The 15,571-nt window shown below is 40.3% G+C and overlaps 1 long non-coding RNA gene across 2 annotated transcripts; it reads left to right on the top strand.

Moving 5' to 3' along the window:
* The first annotated feature begins 491 nt into the window (after positions 1–491).
* On the top strand, positions 492–5,477 carry LOC122877723. 2 transcript variants are annotated; one of them, XR_006378314.1, is made up of 2 exons: positions 492–788; positions 1,177–5,477. It is a non-coding gene; the product is annotated as an uncharacterized LOC122877723 (long non-coding RNA). The 2 variants fall into 2 exon arrangements; XR_006378315.1 differs by having other exon boundaries at positions 696–788; positions 2,005–5,477.
* The last annotated feature ends 10,094 nt before the right edge of the window (positions 5,478–15,571 follow it).

The raw sequence follows: 15,571 nt of genomic DNA, 5'->3' as shown, positions 1-15,571 counted from the left end.
GAAGTTTAAATCCTTGAGTGCTTTATGTATGCCTCCTCCTGTCGTCCTGCCCTCTGTAGAGCTGTCGCAACTCATCAAAACCAACCTGCACTACCCTGAGACCTCGATTTGTCCAGGATAGGTGGGACACACACACACACACACACAGAGACTCTTGCTGATCAATAACATATGTCATTTTAAAAAGTCAATCTAAAGGGTTTTCTCCATTATTTTATAACTGAGCTCTATCCCTGAAATGTCTCTCTGGAACACCTGATTTGGCAAATAATCAATTAAGAAACATTTAGGAATTTTCTGTAGACAACATTTCACAAACTTTAAAAAGTTTCTGCTAATAAGGCAAAACTGAACTGTTTTTGAAGCGAGTGTAGTGAACATGGTATTGACAGCGAACATATGTTGGAAATATATTGTATTCCATTATATTCTAGACACTAGGAGCTTGGTGGTCCATCGGAGCTCTCGGTAGGCCGTAAACCACAAAATGTTCAGCGTTAAGGCAGACGAAGTCTTCGACCAGATGTTGCTGTGTTTGCCATTCACCCGCATTAAAAGCCGCATCTACCAGCATGTCATGCCGCTTGAGAAAAAAAGTATTTTTATTGTCTCGGCAGCACAGCGCAATCTGTTTATTTCTGTAACTATAGTAACGTAATACCGGCGCACGTCTTGAATCAGGAAGTGGATCGCCGTGCGGTAGTCAGTTGCAGCAGTGTGCAAGCTCTACCGGTCATCCGTTCTCAGGCGATCGCTTTTTCCTCTTCTCTTTTGCTAAAGCAACGTCTGTGAGTATTTCTTATCATGTAATATTAGGATAGTGCTTATTTTCATCTTTTGTAAGATTATTGAGACGGCTAAGTTAGCTTTATGTTTATTACTGCTGATTGTTTACTAGCTCAATTGCGTTTACCATATAGATCACCGCTGTGTAGATAATCTGTGCTGTTTTTTCTGTCACTTTGTATTTGTATTTAATATTAATATATATCTCTATATCTATATTGTATTGCATTACAGTTTCACAATATTCTTAAGGAAATTAATCATCTGTGTCCTGGAGTTTCTTGGGAGTGTTTAAGCTGAATGGAGCATAGTCCATGACACAGCATGTCGTTAAGGTAGCATTGGTGATCCCATGCAAGTCAGATGGTGGTTGTTTATGTCTGTTGCCAGGGCAACCAAAGCACATGGATGGGTGAGCTGAAGGAGTCGGGCTCACACAGGAGAGGAGAGAGAGAGACTCTACTTCTCTGCTGTAGCTGGCAGCCTGTTTTTTTTTTTGCCAGACGAACCAAGAGGCCAACACGGCATAGGCTTGAGAAGTGACAGCAAGTCTTTTCTGTTTCACTACTCCATCTCCAATTCTTCAGTTCAATTCAGCAGAAAAGGCAGCCACTGGCTGACATGAAGATAAAGCAAATGCCAAAAGATTTGGGAGAATAGGGTGTCCAAACCAGTTATAGTTTGGGGTTGAAGAGGCAGTGACCAGGGGAGCTGACCCATAGCTTGGCGCTGGCCCTAAGGTTACACCTCTGTTAACAGATGTTCCTATACTCAAATTTGGACATGTCTTGCTATGCTATTAAATAACACCAAACATGACCTGTCTATAACAGTCGAACAAGAAGTTATCCTGACATTAATTATTATTTCTAAAATATATTTCAGAGAGTAGTAAAATGAACATTCAAAAAACATTCCAACACATGAAATTATGATTCATTATTAATTCAATCAATCATGGAACTTTCTGATTGGTAAGATTTAGGGACATGGATTGTGTGTCATACAACTGTTGCTAAGTGAAACACCTGTCTGCCGAAGCTTTCCCCTACATTCTGATACCAGGGCAACTCCCAGTATGGAGATGCTCTCATCTTCTTTCTTTCAATAACAGCCCTTATATCCTTCTAGCCTTCTAGCATCTGCTGGATAGGATGACCTTTTCCTTCCCTTATGTTCGTGTGCTTGAATATACTTTCCTTCCTATACCTTGAATAGGTTTCTGAAGAGCCGTTGTGAAGCTCAATGTGGGCGGCTCCCGGCGGCTCTGGCCGTCACCATCTTGGCAGGGCTTGACTCTGGCTAATCCAAAAATGGGCAAAGAAGTGGAGCTGAGGCGGGCCGAATGAAGCTGGGTTGCTGAACCACCTAGCGGCTAGCCACCTGAGAGGGCACCCACCTCTCACTCAAAGCGACCACGTCCTTAATTATGCATAACTTTAAGCCTTAAGCTTTAATTTATTATTATTTATTATTTATATTTTAACGGGTAAGTTCTAATGATGTTCTCAGCGGTTTTAATCACCTGCTGCAGAGCCCTCCTGTCCTGGGCCGTGCACGTCCCATGCCAATTTGAGATGTTTCCAGTCAGGATGTTTTCTATTGCTCCTCTGTAAAATGGCACAGGGATTTTGCCTTCTAACGTTTCCTTAAAAAATACAGCTGTTTCCAAACTTTCTTTACCAGGGTGGAGATGTGTGATGACCATGACAGGTTATCTGTGATGCTGATTCCCAGGAACCTAAACCTGCTCCACCTGAGCTCCACTGATGTAGATAGGGGTGTGTGTCTATTTCCAATTTAACCTCCAAACTTGATAGTAAATTCAACTCTTAAGGCTCTTGTATTAAAACTATCTCCATCAACTATGAATTGCTTTGTCCAAGGCAACAGACTCCACCTTGTTACCACAAGACCAGTACCACAAGTCTCTCCTGTCACATTTGTAGTGTCAGATGACTGTCCCCCACAGGGTAGTGAAACAAACATGTGTGGGACAATAGATGGGGCGGCAGACATGACCACGCAGTGCCGCTGCTAGCCATTTTGTTGCCCTAAGCTTAATTCCTTTATTATTCGCCCGCGCGAACAACCGGAACGGACCCTCCGGCACAGGGGGGGGGACTAGACTAGAGCAATTATTAAATATCTTTCTTGTTCCCCCTTTTTTGTTACATATACATGGCTAAAATGTGCCTAATATTTCTATAGGCTAATGAAATAATACCGGCATTTAAAAAAAAAATTTCATTGGGCTATTTTTGGTGCCCTACGCACAGTGCGTGATGCGCGTGGTGGGAGCGGCGGCGCTGTGACCACGTGGGTGGTCATCACACACAGAGCCAAAATGGTGGGCAATTATAGATTTACGTTATCATAAACATTTAGCAGTGTTATTTGTTCTAGCACTTGTAGTGAGCCATAACTATTCCATAAGCACCTTTCAATTTGAAAAGACATAAGTCAACTCAAATCTTAAATCAAAGTCCTTCTCACTATCACATTCCCCACCCCTGGAGCGCAGAGGAGCCGACAGGTGTGTGTTTCATACTTATGATCAACAATATATAATGTTTACCTTTCTGCCTAAAACCACTTTGGGAATAGTATAATTCTGTTAAACAAAAGAAAATGCAGCTAGTTTGTGACCCCGCTGCTGTGGTCATCAAACAATATGTGCTTTCTAACCTCCACAAGCACCTCGATTTCTGTCAGAAAAAATAATTTTTGTCCGAAAAAATAATTTTTTTCGTCTTCCTCTCGGTTTTTGTTGCCACTGTAAGCAGGCTCATTTATATGCATATTCATGTGGTGTTTTGCATTGACCATTTTGGTTGAATGTGGGCGTGTAGAGGGCTGGATATGAGGCTGATCCACGTGTGCACATTTCCTGGTGGACTGTGATTTATAAAGGGAAAGTTGCCTGCAGGTGTGCTTACACCGTTTCTAAGAAAAAAAGAAAGATTTTTTTTAAACTGTGTGTAAGCACACCTGCAGGCAGATTTTTTTTTTTTGGGCGCACACCATTTTCGCCTTTTGTGCGCATGTAGACTTTTAGTATGGATCCTATGCACTGTTTATAAATGAGGCCCCAGGCTATTAAGGCCCTAACATATGATTCATATTTTCATACTCATCAAACCAGTCAGTGAGCCTTTGTTGAAACATTGTCATCCTGGAAGTGACAACTTCCATCAGGTTAAAACGGTTACATTGACATCAGTTTTTCTTGTACCTACTATAAACCAAAAAGTTTCATACAGAGGTAAAAAAAAAAGACAAATGCTGATCCTGAGATATTTAAGAAGGCAGACTGAGCTCAAGCTCGATACAAATCAGACATGTGTATAACCAGATCTGCAACATGTCATGATGAAAGATGACAACCACCATGATTTCTCTTCAGCAGCTTGAATCTGTAGTTGGTCAATCAGTGTGCTCTTTCTAGTTGACTGAGAAATTGTCAGCATTAGTCTTCTTGTTGCTCTCTAACAACTTTGTACTGTGGTGGCTCTGTAGTGCTTCAGTCGTTCTGAGTCATGAAGAGGATGTCAAACACCACAGGGAACAGACCCAGACCACGATCTGCCTATGACATTTAATGAAGTTCCTCGATTTTTTTCCCCCTCTCATCTGTTTATCGCTGTGTTGTGTTGTGGGACAGGCTCCAGCTGTTCACACCACTCAGTCCCAGGGGTTCTGGTCTACATAGCTCAGCCCTCAAGGAAAACATCTCCACTCCACTCATCTTTGTCTTTGTCCTTTCTCCCTTCACGTACTGCTCCCTTGGTTTACCCACATCCTCCTCTCCTTTCCTTTCCTCTCCTCTTCTCCTCTTGCATCATCTACTGTTTCTCTACATAGGAGGGAGCTAGTTTGTAAATTGTAGATTCTTTGTTGACTCATGCTGTGGTTCTGCTGTTTGTGGAGAAAGTGGCCACCTCACTCTCTGGTTACTTGTTTTTTTTTTTTTTTTTTGCAGGGTTCTGTATGTGAAGCTGGCCCTTGAAGTTACAGTTATGGTTTGAACTGTTTTAGTGCAATGGTACATAATGCCAATGGGAGCGGCTGATACCATAGAATTGGTAATTCTTAAATTTTGGGTTCTAAACACCAATAATGACAGGATCAGTTGGTTTAGAATAAAGTTAAGAAGGTAGACATAATTTAACAAGCCACTGTCACACTGAGTGCTTTATTTATGACAGAATGTCCAACAGGTGTGTGCCAATTCAGAGGATGGCTTCTTCCAAGGACATGGCCTACGACAGTGTAGCCTTCAGCGGGCTGAGGGGCAGTAGGCTGAACCTGCATCATAGTCTCGAGAAGATTATTTATGATTTTACACCCCAAGCAATAAGTACAGTACACAATGTGTGTTATAACATCCACATGACCAGGTGATATGTACAGATATTTGTATATATTTACATATTGAGAAAGTGACCTGCATGCAACAGATTTTTTGGGGTTCTAAAGGCTTTACAAATTGCTTTTACCCTCAAAATTTCATTTCCCGACTGCATTTGGAAGGAGCCTTTGAAATGGGACAGGCCTTGATTACACATTATGATGTATTCGATCTTGAAATGTGGAAACATGGAGAAGCCACAACTTAAAGTTACTCAGTGCAATACACCAGCGCATCTGTACTGTATTAAACATGTCGCCAAATCTAAGTAAACCAGTAATCTTGTCTAATTCTTTCCTTACAAACTTACAAAAAGCAGTTTTAAGCAAGCACTGATGACTTGTACACTATTGCATTTACTGTAAATAGTACACTGTTAATATACTGGTACTGGGTTAGCAAATATATTAATGTGAGGTGACTTCAAAGTTCAACAATATCCTTGTATAACATTTACCAACCAATTTGTCAAAGTATATCTTCCTTTCCTGAAAATGACATTGCATTGGTCGTTTAATGTTTAATGTGTTTGTTTAAATTCAGTAGCAACAGTATAACTAGCATGACATTATATCCCTGAAAACCTCTTCAGGGTGGATGGTTGTGTAAAGTTCACACCAGAGATCAGAAGTTAGCGTTGGCTTCTTTTAGCCACATGCATGATGGTGATTTTTTTGGTAAACATAACCAAATAGTTTTAGTTACTTAAACTTAATTGGCAAGTGGCAAATCAGAAATCGCTCAGTCGTTTTGGAAATGGTCATATTGGTTGTTTTAGAAGAGACTGACAAACAACCTATTTTTTTATTCAAGTGTGATGACTTGTTTGAAAGGACACATCGTGTGTATCTGTGTGCGGTATTACATTGTATTATTGCTTGTCCATGGGGCAGCAGCTCAGTCTAGAGAGAGAGGCTGACTAATAACTAAAAGGTTGCTGGTTTGATCCCTGGCAGTGTTTAAGGTTAAAGTGGAGATTATGTGGTATGGAATTAATGGTGTAGAAACACTGCTGAATATACGCTATTTTGTTAAGATCTAATTACACTGGAATCATGGCAACAAGGAAACAATTACAATATTTTAAACATACATCTTTCTTCACTGAGACAGCAGAAAATAAATTAGGTATTGACAGATAGAGGGCACTAGTGGTCTCACACATCTAATCTGAACTTTATTTGAGAAGTGGTTCCATTTTCCTCTCACATGTTGATGAAAATGTGTTTTTACTGCTTGCTTCTGCTCCAGTAGCAGGATGATATTCACTGGATGGACTGTAGACTAGTGAATTTGTCAGGGTTGAGAATCAAAAAAGAGAGAAAGCATAACAAATAACCTAGCAAACATAGAATATTGCATTTCACTGTAGAAAACAGATTGCTATATATACATTACAAATGGGATTTTCTTAGTTTCTTATGAAAATATGGGTTGAACTGACCCTTTAAAGGAGATAAGAGGTTTGCATCCTATCACAACAAATATCACAACCTCATCCTGTGGTTATTACAGCAAGAAAATATTTGCATTTGGATGCTTTGCATTTGTGAGGAGCCTAGTAACAAAAGCAGAAACAATTCCTTAAGAAACACACCACAGCTGTTCTCATGCTTTGATAATCATGCTAATATTGTGCAGCAACATGTTTGACAGCACCTGGGCTGTTGTAGGTGCACATTACTGCTCTGCTCATGCTGTTTCTTTTAATTATCAGAATGTTTTAATTACATAGAATGAAAATAAAACAACTTGCGTGCTTGTCATTTAAAAATGCAAATTAGTTTTTTGAAAAGAAAACAGGATGAGTCAAAATGTATGAAAAAAATGCAAGTCATTAAAGGTGATCATGTACATAGACATCAGAGCAAAATGTGAGGTGAGTCATGATTCCACCAGTAGGCATCCAAATAAAGAATGCAGATATGGACAGGGAAGAAGCTGTTCCTGCTCAAATAAAGATGACCACAGGGTGTACCTGTATGTTATCAGTGATGACAGACAGAGGTGATAAGAAACACAGCAACGAGCAGAAACAAAAGTTTACTATTGTGTACTATTTTAGTGTGGGAACCTTGTTTATGGTGAGTGACTGCTCCATGTATTGAGAATCCAATTTGGCTGTGCAACATCACTCCAGGCCGGGGTTTTTTAATGGTGGGAGGACTTTGTCTTTTGCACAGAATAACACGGTGTCTGTGTGGACCCACACTTGTTGAAGCTCCTGGCAACTGCAGACTTGCAGTCTTCTGCTCTGTGTATAGCTACTTCTGTGCTCACTGATGCAGATGTGTAACCATTGGTTAGTCTTATCTGCATGATGTTATCCAGAAGGACAGGAAAAGGAGAAAGGAGGAGTAGGAGGATGGAATTTCTTCCTCATTCACTGCCAGTGAGAACATTGAACACATGGTAGGTAGCTGTAGAATATTTTATTGGCAGAAGGTTCAGTACAGAGGTTCTGATTCATCATCTTTGTGTGGTGTCTAAGAATTTCATCAGTATTGGTTTCAGTGGAGAGTTTTAATGTTATATTATAATGTTGAAAACCAACTATCCCTTTGCCTTAATCTCCAATCTTCAATCGACATACTGCTGCTTAGCCAACCACATGAGTGGTTGGCTGGTTTTAAACAGCATCCATACCACTTATATTCAAAAACCTTTCATTGAAGCAGTATTGATTAAATCCTCAGGAACAACACAAAGGTTGTGCGATTAAAAATCTCTAAATTATTGTAGATTGGACATTTTTATGTATCCAACGAATTAAACCCATTAACGTGAAATGGATCATGAAAACATTTCATTTTACAGCATTACAACCTGTTCTCATTCCCAGGGCGACAAATACCGTTTCTCGGCGTCTCCACTTATATTCAAAAACCTTTCATTGAAGCAGTATTGATTAAATCCTCAGGAACAACACAAAGGTTGTGCGATTAAAAATCTCTAAATTATTGTAGATTGGACATTTTTATGTATCCAACGAATTAAACCCATTAACGTGAAATGGATCATGAAAACATTTCATTTTACAGCATTACAACCTGTTCTCATTCCCAGGGCGACAAATACCGTTTCTCGGCGTCTCCTACAGACGCACATGGTACCCTTCAGCGTCTGTAGGAGATGCCTTCAGAAACAACTTGCTTAGGTAGTAGTAAGTCACATGACGTTAGTGACGAAAGTCACGTATTGGTTAGGTTTAGGCGACAAAACAACTTAAGTAGTTGTGATGGCGCAGGGTAGTAGGATGTCATGTGACATAAGTAACGTAAGTCACGTGACATGACAGTAACATAACGTAACTTAAAACTTCAAATAACTCAACGGGACACGGTCAAAGTTGATTGTCCCATCCATCCACCCCACCACCTCCACAGGCAGACTTGCTCGCTCTTTATGTCGCTCATTATACTACATCACCTTAAGGCTTTCGGGCAGCTCTGTGCATCTCATACAATCACTAAACAGTACCTTGTGCATCTGTATACAACGCTGAGGGGTGTGACAAAACATCAGGATTTGACACTCTGGGAATGAGACCAGGCTGAGCATTACATTTAAATATCCTGCCATACTATTGTTTTCACTGTAGATCCTACAGTACTGAGAACATCAGAGTAATAGGGGGTAGCAGCACAACATTCATTTAACTGCTCTTCAAACCACTCGCTGTAGTGTCTGCCCTGCAAAAGGCTCCTGACAGAAAGGTCTATATAGAATAATGGGAATCACTCGTTCTTGCTTAGTTTGCTGAGTGAACACAGCTCAATGAGCTGAGCAGGGCAGTGCTGTTGTATTTGCATGGTTTGCATTACATGCAGTGTAGCTCAGTCTCCCCAGGAACTACATTCATAGTAGATGATTCTTTGCTAAAGGAAGCTCAAAATGAACATCTATTGTCCCTAAAGTATTAAAGAAAGTTAAATCACACCACATTGTCCTTCTTAATCAACTGTTTTTAAAGTATTTTCAATGTGGAAACTTGTTTCTAAGAGCTTGTGGGAAGAAATGACAGCTAGCATCTTGTAGTGTTGAATTTGAACTTATCTCACTGAAATCAAAATGATCATCTACACAGTGGAGCAAAATATCAAAAGAAACCAAATCATCAGCAGTCTTCTTCTCATTCCTCCAATACTTTTTTTCATTCAGAATCCTTTTTCCAAGATGAAAAATGAACGTGTCTCACTGAAAGAAGCTCAATATGAACATCTGCTGTCCTGTCTGAAGAGAAATCCTTAAAGAAATATGAAGGACCATGTGGTCTGTCAGATTAATGTGGTTTTTAATCTTTCAAATATAGAAATTTGTTCATAAGAGCTTTTGGGAAGAAATGACAATTGACTTTTTACTTTGCTAAAAATGAACCAGTGCTCTTTTTAAACATCTATTTAAAATCTGTATACTTCACTGTGTATAACTAAGTGATATAATTTTACTATGTACAAGATTAAATATAAGTACACATCACTTCTTAAACATGCATTGTAGTCTTGGGCAAATTTTAATTGTATTGTTCTAGAGGGTTTATGAAATTGTATTGGTGTATTGGTACAACCGCATAACAAAAGACAAAACATCACGTTTACCATTACGTTTACCAGGTAAACATACATGTACATGTAAAAAACACAGTTCCTACTGTAGTGTAACTGGTGCTGTGTACAGATAAAGATCTGCCACTTGTGCTGGCTGACACGAGCAACAGTGATCAGTTGATGCTGCACTCGCTCACTTCACTTGTGCATGGCTCCTTTTCAGAATCAGAATCAGAAATACTTTATTGATCCCCAAAGGGAAACTCTTTTGCTACAGCAGCTCACTATCATGTCAGTACACACAGGAATAGAAGTACTAGGCAAAAAAACAAAAACAAAAAAAAACTATATATATATATATATATATAATGCACTGTAATACAGGTCAGAAAATAAATTAAGTACCAAGTGGGTATAAATATAAAATAAAATAAGTGTTAAGTACAAAGTGGGTTTACCGGTTGATGATAATGATATGGTATAAAATAATAGTGCATGAACTGCCAAGTTAAGTGTAGCTTATTTATCATGAGACAGAGGATATTGCACAGCAGTATTAGAGGTATGGATAAATATCAATATCAATAAATAGGGAATTTAAGTATATTGCCCAGGAGTATTAACACAGGATATTGCACAATTATGTCAAGTATTGCATAGATGTAATGATCCAATGTCCAGTTTAATGACTTAGGATCATACAGACTGACACTTAGAGGGAGGAGTTAAAGCGTTTGATGGCCACAGGCAGGAATGACTTCCTGTGGCGCTCTGTGGTGCTTTTTGGGGGGATGAGTCTTCCGCTGAACTCCTTTGTTTGACCAGCACGTCATGGAGTGGGTGGGAGACACTGTCCAAGATGGCATGTAGTTTGGCCAGCATCCTCCTCTCGGACACCATCGCCAGAGAGTCCAGCTCCACCCCCACAATGTCACTGGCCTTACAGATCAGTTTGTTGAGTCTATTAGCGTCCGCTACCCTCAACCTGCTGCCCCAGCATGCAACAGCATACACATCAGCATACAGCATACGTTTTTCTTCTTTTTCTCACAAACCAAAACCAACAATTACACTACATTGGGCTGTATCATTTTACACCAGTTCCTAAATGTTTGTCAGTAATTATATGTACACTCAACTTTATCATGCTTTGCCAAACATGTAATAAATCTACTTTATTTACTATTTTATTTTTGTCAATATTGTTTATAATGTAATTAGTTTCCCACTGGGACTGGTCTGTTTTGTGTAACATGAGCGGCCTCTGCTGGACCCCCGCAGACTTGAAGGGTGCGCCCCACACTCAGTCAACAGCCTGCTGTATTTTGTCCCCGTAGTAGGTTGACCAGGTTATCCATTTTGGTTAATCAGACCATATTTCCCTGCTTATCCTGCCTACTTACTCCCAGCTAATTAAAATGATCAAACCATCACAAAAAACAGTGTGGACAGGTGAAACTGCAGCAGCTCTACAGGACTGTTTTAAGTGTACAGACTAGCATATATATGTTCAGAGATGCCGCCACCCAGGATAACCACATCAACCTTGAGGAATATACATCAATTGATATCATACATCAGCAAATGTGTTGATAATGGGCATGGGTACAAAGCCACTAAAATCATTCCCCAATCAAGAAGCCTGAGGCTAGAGTAAGACTGAAAGGGCATCAAGAAGGTAAAGCGGAGACATCAGGAGAGACTGGAGAGAGACCTCAACACCAACAATATGAGGCAAGTGATCCAGACCATCATAGGCTACAAAAGTAGGAGTGCCCCCATCATGTAAGGCCACATTGACAGATAAGCTTAACAAATTTTATGCTCGCTTTGATCTCCTCAGCAAAGAGTCAGCTGTCAAGTCTACTCTGCCTCCAGAAGACCAGCCTCTGTCAGTATCCACAGCAGATGTGAGAAGAATTCTGCTGAGAGTGAATATGAGTAAAGCTGCTTGGGCCTGGCCATGTACTTAGTGATATGTTAACGATGTCAGTAAAGACATCAACTAAGCTGATTGGTACATGTTCTGTCACAGTAGATTGTTCCCACCATTGTCCCTGTACCCAAAAGGTCTGCAGTGAGTAGTCTAAACGACTACCGCCCTGTGGCACTCACCTCCATTCTCATGCTTTGCGAAACTGGTTCTCCAACACATCAAAAATAACATCACTCCTGTCTACATCAATGGAGCTGAGGTGGAGCAAGTGAACAGTTTTAGGTTCCTGGGAATCAGCATGGACATCACACATCTCCACCCTGGTAAAGAAAGCTCAGAAATGACTGTATTTCTTAAAGGGTTGGACCTATTATGCTCATTTCCAGCTCTATTTTTATTCTGGGACTCCACTAGAGTAGCTTTGCATGATTCATAGTTTTAAAAAACTATTCCATAAGCACCTTTCAATTTGAAAAGACATAAGTCAACTCAAATCTTAAATCAAAGTCCCTCTCAAAATCACATTCCCCACCCCCAGAGCACAGAGGAGCCGATGGGTGTGTGTTTTATACTTATGATCAACAATATATAATATTTACCTTTCTGCCTAAAACCCCTTTTGGAAATAGTATAATTCTGTTAAACAAAAGAAAATGCAGCTAGTTTGTGACCCCGCTGCTGTGGTCATCAAACAATATGTGTTTTCTAACCTCCACAAGCACCTCGATTTCTGTCAGAAAAACAAATTTTTTTCGTCTTCCTCTCGGTTGTTGTTGCCATGATTCACTGTAAGCAGGCTCAATTATATGCATATTCATGTGGTGTTTTGCATTGACCATTTTGGTTGAATGTGGGCGTGTAGAGGGCTGGATATGAGGCTGATCCACGTGTGCACATTTCCTGGTGGACTGTGATTTATAAAGGGAAAGTTGCCTGCAGGTGTGCTTACACAGTTTCTAAGAAAAAAAGAAAGATTTTTTTTAAACTGTGCACACCTGCAGGCAGATTTTTTTTTTTTGGGCGCACACCATTTTCGCCTTTTGTGCACATGTAGACTTTTAGTATGGATCCTATGCACTGTTTATAAATGAGGCCCCAGGCTATTAAGGCCCTAACATATGATTCATATTTTCATACTCATCAAACCAGTCAGTGAGCCTTTGTTGAAACATTGTCATCCTGGAAGTGACAACTTCCATCAGGTTAAAATGTTTCATCCCAGGATAAGAATGATCACTTAGAAAATCTTTAAACACAGTGTAAGTAAGCAGCTTCAGCACCACGGACAGCAGCATGGATTTATTATTATCACTCCTGTCTACATCAGTGGAACTGAGGTGGAGCAATTGAACAGTTTTAGGTTCCTGGGAATCATCATCGCAGATTGAAAAATCTGGACATCACACATCTCCACCCTGGTAAAGAAAGCTCAGAAATGACTGTATTTCTTAAAGGGTTGGACCTATTATGCTCATTTCCAGCTCTATATTTTTATTCTGGGACTAGAGTAGCTTTGCATGATTCATAGTTTTAAAAAATATTCCATAAGCACCTGCAGCCCCTTAATTCATCCTCTGTCTGAAACAAGCCATTTTAGCTCCTGTCTCTTTAAGACCCCAGCACAAAGACCACTTTCTTTTGATTGGCCAACTTCCAGGAAGCCTACCAGAGGGGAAGCACCATGGATCTATATTAAGACCTGGGCTGCGGTTTAAAAGTCCCTCCTATGTCTTTTCCTAACACTTTTCCTTGACCTCGATGGAAAACATCATGAGGTCAAGGAAAGATATGAAGGAGAATTCATAAGGACTTAGGAAAAGACAAGAGAATCCTACTGCATTTACACTAGGCGGCGTATGTGACGGCAGATGTTCTTCACATGGGCCATGTTGAAACTACAATGTCCCTGAAGATGGACTACAAAAAGTGTATCTTATTCTGCCCTGTGTTGGGCAAAACCACGTGTGGAGAACAAAGACAGCGACCTACTTGGAAAAGCTAAAGCCCTGACCAAGAAGCCTTAAATGGAAACAAAGACCAAACAGTAATACGGTGCCAAATCTCCACCAGCCGTTAATTCACACTTAGACGTGAGATTTCAGCTTGAATCCAAACACTGGATTTCTACTGGACAAACCACCAGCCAGAGTGTAGGGAGTCATGGTGTCATCACCTCCATAAAGCCGAGCGCATCAGTCTTTCCATAGTGACTTCAGGAGACATCTCATGTGAACTTTAACTCCCTAGGAAAAGTCTCAACTCGCTGGACGAGCAACAGACTGCTTTGTGTTTGCTGGAACACACTTTTTGTGATCTCCCATATAACAATCCTGTACCTGCAGAAGGAAGATTCAGAATTTACCATTTTTTCACGGAGAGAAAGACAGCCGCTGAGCCTCTCTCTCCCCACTGAAAGTCAACTGCTGCCGCCTGAGGGAACAGCTGCCATCTTGAGGACAAATACAGTGTGTCCTCCATTTTGACTGTTTTCCCACATTTGGTTATTGGTCCCTGATTCCAGGGTGGTGCCCTGTAATTATTACTCAATAATAATAAATTTGACAATATTAATAATTTTATTAATATTCATATATATCTTTGATATTGAACCAAACCTGCCCTACCTGAATCCCAACACCTGTGCATTCTTACCATGTTGTTTCATGCAGGCAATATAAATGTAAACAACCCGGGGGAAAATATTACTTCATTAACAAGGTTAGAATGGAAATAAAAAAGAGATACAGGCAGAGACGCTGGAAGTCAGTCACAGTTGGGGGTGCTGAGTCTAAATAATGATTTCATTATATTAAATGGTGCACTATATTCATGTTTTTTGTATTAATTTGAATAGCCAGGATAACATATAGTTATAACAAAAGTAATAGTTATTAACAACAATTTGACAGCATTTCACACTACAGCAGACAGCAAACTTGAACACCAACATATTGTATGTCAAAGCAGCCACAGCAACTACACAGTCAACAACACAGAACTACGGTATTTCTGTCAATATTCGTAGTTGAAGCGCTTTGAGTAGTCAGAAAGACTAGAAAGGCGCTATATAAGTACAGTCCATTTACCAAATTCACACGCTCCCTTTCTCTCTGCTTTTTAACAGCCGAATGATGTGTCACTTTAAATGTGGGACAGCATTATCTCCTTTCCTTTCAAAAGGATGTTCCAGTGTATCATATGCTAAAGGAGACAAGAAGGAAGCACTGAAGCACCTTTCCTTAGCATTTATAGAATTCAACCAGCTCTTTTCATGGTTACCACTTAGATACTTCTGGGTCATTTCACTCAATTAGGAACCTTTCTAAGCAAAAAAGACTATTGGTCCGCAACCCTGGATATGGCGCTGCTGCTCAGCCTTGCTTCCAATTTTCCCAGTGGCCACCCACAGTATTGCAACGAAAAATTCCCCTGGGGCCCAAACAGCATTTTCCCCACAGGCCACCATTATAGGCGAGCAATTCTCATTGTAATGAATAGGCGCCATATTTGGTGTACGGCCCAGGACCAAAGGGCTCTGCAGAGGGTGATTAAAACCACCCAAAATATCATTGGTACCCATCTATTGGAGCATCAGTGATGTCGGAGAGATGAGAGCCCAAAGGATACTAATACCCACACCAGCCACATTTATTTATATAGCACCAATTCATAAGTTATCTCATTGCACTTTTCATATAGAACAGGTCTAGACCGTACTCTTTATAATATTATTTACAGAGACCCAACAGTTTCCACCTTGAGCACACACTTGGCGACGGAGGCAAGGAAAAACTTCCCTTTAATTGGTAGAAACCTTGAACAGAACCTATAGGGTCAAGGTGGGTGTCCATCTGCCATGACCATGTAGAGTTAGAGAGAGAGAGAGAGAGA

Source organism: Siniperca chuatsi, linkage group LG6, assembly GCF_020085105.1.
Source record: "Siniperca chuatsi isolate FFG_IHB_CAS linkage group LG6, ASM2008510v1, whole genome shotgun sequence".
NCBI classification, from domain to species: domain Eukaryota; kingdom Metazoa; phylum Chordata; class Actinopteri; order Centrarchiformes; family Sinipercidae; genus Siniperca; species Siniperca chuatsi.
The sequence above is the reverse complement of the archived record's forward strand: the minus strand, read 5'-3'. Positions and strand labels throughout refer to the sequence as shown.